This window comes from Chrysochloris asiatica, unplaced genomic scaffold (genome assembly GCF_000296735.1).
Source record: "Chrysochloris asiatica unplaced genomic scaffold, ChrAsi1.0 scaffold00323, whole genome shotgun sequence".
In the NCBI taxonomy this organism is placed as follows: domain Eukaryota; kingdom Metazoa; phylum Chordata; class Mammalia; order Afrosoricida; family Chrysochloridae; genus Chrysochloris; species Chrysochloris asiatica.
Window position 1 is genome coordinate 1,973,219 of NW_006408841.1, and position 5,694 is coordinate 1,978,912.

The 5,694-nt window shown below is 38.2% G+C and overlaps 1 pseudogene; it reads left to right on the top strand.

Annotated features, from left to right (window-relative positions):
- The window catches only part of LOC102832849, a 23,296-nt pseudogene extending 18,225 nt beyond the window's left edge, over positions 1–5,071 (top strand).
- Positions 5,072–5,694: the final 623 nt, after the last annotated feature.

The window sequence follows — 5,694 nt, forward strand, 5'->3', positions numbered from 1 at the left end:
AGCAGAAAGCCTCATCTTTCTCCCGCGGAAAAGCTGGTAGTTTCAAACTGCTGACCTGAAGGTTCGCAGCCCGATGCATAACCACTACACTACCAGAGCTCCTTGGTAAATACCTTAGAGAGTAAAAATTAAATATTAAACACTCTTTTTTCTTATTTATGAATATTAAGCCTTATTCATTAAACACTGTGTCGGGTGTGTATAAACTCACTGTCCTTAAGTTGATTCCAACTGACAGTGACAATCAGAACACAGCAGAACTGCCCCCCTGGGTTTACAAGGCTGTCAATCTTTATGGAAGCTGGCTGTCACATTTGTTTCCCCACAGAGTCACTGGTGGTTTCTAACTGGGTTATCAGGTGAGTGCTTTAACCTATATTTACCAGGACTCCTTCTGGTATGCATGGAAAGCAGTTAATAGAAGTTAGATCTTGTGAGTAGAGAAGGGTTTGGGATTTTATCTTACCTGCTGCTAACAAGTTAACCTGCTACCATTTCAGGGATGCTGGTGGCAGAGATGTCACTTCTGGGACTTCATTACTCTTGGTGTAGTAAGCTTCATGTGCTTCCTGTTGCTTACAAATGTCTTCTGGGTTCTCTATGTAGCCACTTGTTCACTTATAGCGAGCTGTGTCAAAGCTGAAAACCTCAATTCTGGGGATACCTGAGTTGTTCATCCTGGATTTTAAACAAACTTGCCTGGTCTTCATCACAGAGGGAGATCTTCTTCTTAATTTGTTGTTGGTGTTAAATACTGTGGAGTCTTTTCCGACTCATAGTGACTCTGCACAGGGTTTCCGAGGCTTTAAATCTTTTTGGAGGCAGAAAGCCTCATCTTTCCCCTGTGGAACGACTGGTCGTTTCGAACTGCTGACCTTGCGGTTCGCAGCCCAATTCATAACCACTCTGCTACCAGAGCTCCTTTCTCCTTAATATATTGGACAATAAATAACCTTATCCTATGCTCAGAGGGGAGATACTGCTCATTTGCTATGCAAATATGTCAGAAAAACACAACCCAGAATGTAGATTTTGTCAGTGATTACTGGACATGCAGAAATACAAGAAACCTGTAGAGAATTTTCTCCCAAAAGACCTAATTAAAATATGTTCCTTGGTAAAAATAAATGTAGGGAAACCTCTCCAAAGTATATGAAGAAGGAAACAAGATGATGAGTGAATGCGGACTGGGGAATGTGGTCAGGGAGGTTAAGGGTTGGAATGTCTATCTTTATCATTTATGCTTGGATAGAGCTAGTGCCTGAAAGCTAAGATATGTGTGTGTGTTCAATATGTGGGTGTCTGTTTGTGTTCATGTGTATGTCTGTGCATAAGCTTGTGTGTTGTGTGCTGGGAGGGGAAAGATGGATCATTAACATGGCCTGATAGCCCATTAGAGAATGGGTACTCCATTCAGCTATTTGACATAGCAGTTAAAGAGTCAAAGGCTCTGAAGTCACATCGACCTGGGTTACATCAGGCTTCTGCCACTTTTGTGCTGTGTAACATCAGACAAGAGAACTGACAACTCGGATTCTCTGTCTTTCATTAAAAAACAGACATAGGACTAGCACCTCCTTCATAGCATCAGTGAGAGACTTAACAAACTCATGCACATCTAGTCCCAAAGAGCTCAACACAGACTAAGGGCCCAGGAAATGATCACCATTGTCACACTCAGTGTTCCTAAATCTTCTGATAATTCTATTTCCATTTCCATTTCCAACATAGACAACTGTATTTCAGCAAATATCAGAGACTTTCCTTAGGATTGTTGTTGTTGTTATGTGTTGTGGAGTCGGTTCCAACTCATATCGACCCTGTATAGAGTTTCCGAGGCTGTCAATCTTTACAGGAGCAGAATGCTTCATCTTTCTCCCATGGAACAGCTGGTGGTTTCCAACTGCTGACCCTGAGGTTAGGAGCATGATTCATAACCACTACACTACCAGAGCTCCTTTTCCCTAGGATACACTGCAAGTAAATTTCAAAGCTCAGATCTTACCCAGGACTGACACTCAACTTCATGCTCTTTGCACTTGACCATAGTTTCCCTCTGTTAAGAAGTAACTCTTTTAGAATAAACATGAGACATTATTTTTCTTGTGTTTTTAAATATAGCATGTAACATAAAGTAATAATCGACATACATATATACATGAACATAAACCCTGTAATGCAATCTATGATGCGTTTAATCCCAAATCAAATGTTATGTCTGCAGTGTTATTGGATTCCCATATCAGATGTACATTGAGTTCAGATGGTAGTGATCCTTATTTTGCACCAATTAGCATTATTCAATATTAATCGAAGTCTAGCTTATGTTGCAATGGGATTTTGACAAGGTTAAAAATCCCTTTCAGGCAGTCTTCTGATCCATTCCCTAACAAAATATGACAACATAATGCTGTAAATACTTCCCTGGTACACTGGATTTTAATCCCAACAGGAATGACTGGTATTTTACCAAAAATAATAGACTTGACCTGATTTTCAGTTTCAACTGTTGTTGTTTGTTTTCCTCATATTTTCATTTTTCTCAAATGTAGTAAAATTTGAAATTCATTAATCAATTGGAGATCTGCATCCAAGTAATAAATAAAATTCAACAAACTGAAGAGTGGATATAGCATATCTTATTATTGTCCTCAAGTAAATTTTCTAGTACAATAAAAATAAAACATCATGTTTTAATTCAAATCATTTTTCTGTTAGTCACTAACTGCATCCAATGGTAACAATATTTTATTTCATACCTTACACATCCCTCACTATTAATATTCTCAACAAAAATAATGTTGCTGTGGCTAAGTATCGTAGAGCTGGTTCCAAGTCGTAGTCACCTTATATTGGGTTCTGAGGAGCAGCTGGTAATTTGAACCACCAATTCTGCAGTTAGCAGTCCATAACTTATCATTAGTGCCACACTTGTTGATGATGTTATTGTTAAGTGTATTGAGTCAGTTATAACCCATAATGACCCTGCATAGGGTTCCCAAGGAGCACCTGGTGAGCTTGAACCACCAACACTGACGTTTAGACCAACTCTGTAGTCCAATGCATTGTCCCATAACCCACACCAGGACTCCAAAAAATAATATAATATACAGACCTGAAAAAAACAACCCAGTTTTTCAAATCCACACATTTTCAGCTTTGCATAATATCTTTTTCTAAATATCAACTCCATAAGATAGAGAATCAATTTGCAGCTTGATTTTCACAAAGAGAAATATATATTTGAATCAAACAAAAACTTAGAAAATATTCAGCTGACTTATTACAAAACTAAAGCAGTCATTACCTTGAGAGTTGTCTTGACAACGGACATACAAGAATCAACAGGATCCACCCCAGCCTGCTTTCTCCACTGCCCTTTACTACCCTTGAGAGTCCAGGCTCTTCCAGCCCATCCCCATATCATGTAAAGAAATAACTTCAGTTAGACAGAATGTAAGGGAGGCACACATTGTCTTACACCAACTGTTATCCATGTGAACACTCAAGTGAAACAAGTTCCCATTGCATTGTGGGAATTAGAGTAAAGCTCTAACATAAAATGTAAGAAAGCTCTTATTTTAGCAAAAAGTGTTTTTGTCCTTTACATACTTATTTGCTTCTGATAGATGTGCTTTCTCAATAACAGTGTAGTGTTATTTCTCAATAACAATGTAGTATTATAACTATCCAGCATTGCCTGATTTTCCCATAAATCCAAACCAAAACCAACTGCCAAAGGTGATTATGACTCATAGTGACCCTCTTAGAGTAGAACTACCTCATAGGGTTTCCAAGGTGTGAGTGTTTACAGATTCAAACAGTTTAATCTTTATCCCACAGAGCAGCTGGTGGGTTTGAACCACTGATATTTTAGCTGGCAAATGTTTGGCCCACTCTACCACAAGGGTTCCTATTTGTTTGTGTTGTTGTTATGTGTCATCAAGTAGATTCTGACTCATAGCCACCCTATATAGGATTTCCAAAGAGCGGTTGGTGGACTTGAACCATCAACATTGTGGCTAGCATTCTAGTGTTATAACGTAGGGAAAATTTTCAAATATTAAATTTTGACTATCTGTGCCTGGATTTCAGATAAAGTCCTGGAAATACAAATAAAGGACTCCAAATCTGTGTCTTTCAATTACCATCCTCTGTCATTTTATTTATATTTCACTGGCTCTTAATTAAAACAATCTGATTTTGAAGTTGAGCACTCACTAAGAAGTGATGGGGACTGTGTCTGACTCTGGGTTCTTATGGAAAAAAGATATATATAATGGTTTTAAGGGTATATGCAAAGCAAAATGTTGTCTCTGTGATTTAAACCCACATCAGAAAAAAAATAATTTCTGTGCATGATTAAAATCGAAATAGTAAGTTCATCTTGTCTGTGAGATCAACATATGTAGAAAACCCTGGTGATGCAGTGGATAAGCACTTGGTTGCTTATCCAAAAGTCAGCAGTTTGAATCCATCAGCCATGGGAGAAAGATGTTGCTATCTGTTTCCATAAACACTGATAGCCTCAAAATTTTTATGTGAAAGTTTTACCTAGAGGATCACCGTAAGTCAGAATCAAGGTAGTATTTTTTTTTAAATTGGGGAAATGTTAAGCCTAGCCATTCCTAACTTCATTCTTCGTGTCTTTAAACTCTAGTACACACTAAATTGAGGAAGATAAAGTTTCTGATCGTTAGGTAATTACATACAATGAAAATATATTCTTCCCTGGCCTGCCTCTTATCACCTATGTTTGGTGAAGCACCCAACTAAGGAACTCTGCATTTAGAGAAGACGTGCCAAATTACTTATAGATGCAGGATGCTCTAGTTATGTGTGAAAATTTTCCAATTCTTGCTACAAAGACAACATGTATCTGTGTTAATCTGGACACCATTTAGAAAACAAAAGGTATTGTACTTAAATCAAATAGTTTGCTGTTCATGTGGACACATCAATTTGTCAAAATATCAACACATGAATAAGGTACAGTTTTTATGTGTGTTGTTTTTCGTTTCTTTTTTTTTACTAGACCAAAGAGAAACAAGATGATCTGAAGTCCTATTGATTAGGATTCTTTCAGTCACAAGTGACAGAAAGCACAGCCCAGGAAGACATAAACACACATACTAAAACAAGAGGATGAGGTGATCAAGGAAAGAAAGGAGCAGAGAAGATTAAATAGGAGAAGGGAAAAAGACAGGCAGCAGCGGAATAAGAATATATTGACTCAAGTAATTGTTGTTGTTCTTATGTGCCGTGGAGTCGGTTCCGACTCATAGTGACCCTGTACAGGGTTTCCGAGGCTGTAAATCTTTACGGGAGCAGACCTCCTCATCTTACTCCCGCGGAACCGCTGGTAGTTTCGAACTGCTGACCTTGCAGCTCACAGCCTGACTCGTAACCACTACCCTACCAGAGCTCCTTTTTACTCAAGTAATTAGGCAAGTAAAAAATAAGATTCAAAAGGCAGAATCAAAAGGAGTCACCAAGTAATAATGAGGCCTTTGTTCATCTCCATTGTTTTGTTCTGTTTTCCATTTCAAATGTTTTAGAAGAGCAAGAGGGGACAGGTTCACCAGAAACTACCTGCTGTGAAGTTTCAGATACAGTTGAAACATTTGGGAATCTTTGCATTGGACATCTCAAGAAAAATCTCATTGCTTTTCCTTGTTTCTGAAAAGGATCACA